Raw genomic sequence first — 3892 nt, 5'->3', positions numbered from 1 at the left:
ACCAAAAGTGCATGAGGGTTCCCTTTTCTCCATAATCTTGCTAGCACTTCTTTGTTGATTTATTAATGGTGAATATTTTGACCACTGTGATATAGTATCCCATTGTGGTTGTAATTTGCCTCCTTCTGATGACTAGTGATGCTGAGCATCCCTTCATATGTCTATGGGCCCTCCGTGTGTCTTCCTTCAAGAAGTGTCTGTTCAGGTTCTTTCCCCATTTTTTAAATAGGATTGTTTTCCTTCCTGGTGTGGATTTGTGTGATATCTTTATGTATTTTAGCTATCAAACTCTTGTCTGAGGTATCATTGGCAACTATATTTTCCCATACAGTTGGTTTCCTTTTCATTTTGCCTACATTTTCATTAGCCATGCAAAAGGTGTTTTAATCTGATATAATCCCACTTGTTTATTTGTTCTTCATATCCCTTGCTCTAGGGGACATATCAGTGAAAATATTGCTGCATGGGATATCTGAAATTATCCTGCCTATATTCTCCTCTAGGACTTCTGTAGTGTCATGACTTATATTTAAATCTTTTATCCATCTTAAGTTTTTGGGGGGTATATGGTGTATCTTCGTGATTGAGTTTCATTTTTTTCATGTAACTGTACAGATCACCTAACACCATTTGTTCAAGGGGTTATTTTTACTACATTTTATGCTCTTCCCTCTTCATCAAATATTAATTGACCATAAAGACATAGATTTATTTATGAGCTCTCTTTTCTGTTCTGTTGATCTATGTGTCTGTTCTTATGTCATTACCAGACTGTATTGATGAGAGTGGCTTTGTAATATAGTTTGATATAAAGTATTGTGATGCCTCCTACTTTGTTCTTTTTTCTCAAAATTGCTGAGGCTATTCGAGGTCGGTTGTGGGTCCATATACACTTTTGAAATGTTTGCTCTATATTATTGAAATATGTCATTGAGATTTTCATAGAGATTGTGTTGAAGCTATAAATTGTTTTGACTGGTACGGACATTTGATAATATTAATTCTTCCAATTCATGAATGTGATGTATGGCCCCATTTACTTGTGTCTTCCTTAATTTCTTTCTTCAGCATTATGTAGTTTTCCAAGTACAGATCTTTTACCTCCTTGGTAAGGTTTATTCCTAGGTATTTTATTTTTCTTGTTGCTATATCAAATGGGATTTTTTCCTAATTTTCTTTTCTGATGTTACATTGTTGGTGTACAAAAATGCCTTCAATTTCTGAATATTGACTTTTTATCTTGCTTTTTTGCCAAGTTCACTTATTATGTTGAGTAGTTTTTTTTGTGGAGGCTACAGCATTTTCGATGTATCCTATCATGCCATCTGCAAACAATGAGAGTGTTACTTCCTCCTTTCCACTTTGGATGCCTTTTATTTCTTTTTCTTGTCTGATCACTGTGGATAGAACTTCCATACTATGTTGTAAGGAATTGGTGAAAGTGGACACCCTTGTCTTGTTCCTGATCTTAGTGAGAAAGCTTTTAGGTTTTGCCCATTGAGTATGATGTTGGCTGTAGGTTGTTCCTATTGTGGCCTTTATTTTGTTGAGGTATGCTCCCTCTACTCCCACTTTGCTGAGTGTTTTTATCATAAATGGGTGCTATACCTTATTGAATGTTTTTTCTGCATCTGTTGATATGTGATTTTTGTCATTCCTTTTGTTTATGTGTTACAGTCTCTTTATTGATTTGTGAATATTGTACCATCCTTGCATCTCTGGGATGAATCCCACTTGGTCATGGTGTATGGTCTTTCTAATGTATTTCTGGATGTGGCTCGTCAATATTTTGTTGAAGATTATAGTGTCTTTGTTCATCAGCAATATAGGCCTTTAGTTTTCTTTCTCTGTTGTGTCTTTATCTGGTTTTGGGATTGGGATAATGCTAGCTTTACCAAAAGAGTATGAAAGTATTCCTTTTCCTTGGAATTTTTGGCACAGTTTGAGAATAGGGGTTAGCTCTTCTTAAATGCTTTGTAAAATTCTCCTGTGCAACTGTCTGGCCCAGGGCTTTTGTGTGCCAGGAGTTTTTTTATTACTTCTTCAATTTCACTAGTTGTTATCAGCCTGTTCAGGCTTTCTGCTCATTCTTGATTCAGTTTTGGAAGATTATAGGTTTCCATAAATTTGTCCATTTCACCTGTATTTTCAAATTTCTTGGCATATTGTTGTTCATAGTAATTTCTTACAATCCTTTGTATTTCTGTGGTATCTGTTGTAATTTGTTCTCTTTCATTTCTGATTATATTTATTTGGGTCCTCTCTTGTTTGGCCTTGATGAGTCTGGTTAAAGGCTTGTTGATTTTGTTTATCTTTTCAAAGAACCAGCTCCTGGAATTTTTCATCCTTTGAATTGTTCTTTGAGTCTCTATGTCATTTAATTATGCCCTGATCTTGATTATTTCCTTCCTTCTATTTTTTCTGACCTTTTTTATTGTTGTTCCTCTAGTTCTTGAATATGTAGGGTTAGGTTGCTTATTTGAAATGTTTCTGTCTTGTTTAGGTAGACCTCTATTACCATGAACTTCTTTCTTAGGACTGCCTTATTTGTGTCCCATAGGTTTTGAACTGTCATTTTCATTTGTTTCCAGAAACTTTTTGATTTCTTCCTTGCTCTCATTATTAATACATTTATTGTTTAATAGCATACTTTTCAGTCTCCATGAGTTTGAATGTTTTCAATTTTTTCCTTGAGATTGATTTCTAGTTTCAAGCTCTTATGGTCCGAGAAAATGCTTGATATGATTTTGATTTTTTTTGAATTTGTTGAGGCTTGTTTTGTGTCCTATCATGTGGTCTCTCCTGGAAAATGTACCTTTGTACCTCTATGTACCTTTGAAAACAATGTGTATTTTGCTTCTTTGGGATGAAATGTTCTGTATATAAAGTTAAGTCCATTTGATCTAGTGTGTCATTCAGTTCCACAATATCCTTCTTGATATTTTGTCTGGAAGATCTATCCATTCTTGGCAGTGGGATGTTAAAAATCCCCTAGTATATGTGTGTTGATACTATATTTTTCTTGAAGTCCTTCACAATGTTCCTTATATATTTGGATGCTCTTATGTTTGGTGCATAAAAGTTTACAATGTTTATGTCTTCTTGATGAATTCTTCCCTTGGTTATTATGAAGTCTGTCTGTGTTTCTTTTTCTGACTTTTGTTTTGAAGTCTGTTTTGTCTGATATAACTATTGCTTCCCCAGCTGTTTTTTTCCTGTCTATGTGTTTGGAATATATTTTTTCCAGCCCTTCACTTTCAGTCTGTGTAGGTCTTTTGTTCTGAGGTGGATCTCTTCTAGGCAGTATATGTGTGGGTCATGATTTGTTATCCATTAAGCTATTCTATGTATTTTGATTGGAGCACTTAATCCATTTATGTTTAATGCTATTATAAATAGGTGCTTATTAATTTTTCCTGTTTGTACCTGTGGTCTTCTCTCTCTCACTCTTTATCTCCATCTTCTTAAACCAGACCCTTTAGCATATCTTGCAATGTTGTTTGGTAGTGGTGCCTTATTTTAGTCTTTTTTTCTCCGGAAAACTCCTTATTTTGCCTTCCATTTTGATTGAGTCTTTCTAGGTAGAATAGTCTTGGTTGCAGGCCTTTGCTTTTCATTACTTGCAATATGTCTTCACATTCTTTTCTGGCTTATCGTATTTCTGTTGAGAAATAAGCTGCTATCCTTATCAGAGCTTCCTTGTATGTTACTTCCTGTTTTTCCCTTGCTGCCTTTAAGATTCTCTCTTTGTCTTTGAATTTTGCCATTTTAATTATGATGTGTCTTGGAGTGGGCCTCTTTGGGTTCCTCTTGATTGGGATCCTCTGTACTTCCTGGACTTGTGTGAGTTTTTTTCTCATCAAATAAGGGAAGTTTTCCATTATTCTTTTTT

This window comes from Phyllostomus hastatus, unplaced genomic scaffold (genome assembly GCF_019186645.2).
Source record: "Phyllostomus hastatus isolate PE091 unplaced genomic scaffold, TTU_PhHast_1.1 phas_scaffold_78, whole genome shotgun sequence".
NCBI classification, from domain to species: domain Eukaryota; kingdom Metazoa; phylum Chordata; class Mammalia; order Chiroptera; family Phyllostomidae; genus Phyllostomus; species Phyllostomus hastatus.
This window is presented reverse-complemented; position numbering follows the sequence as displayed.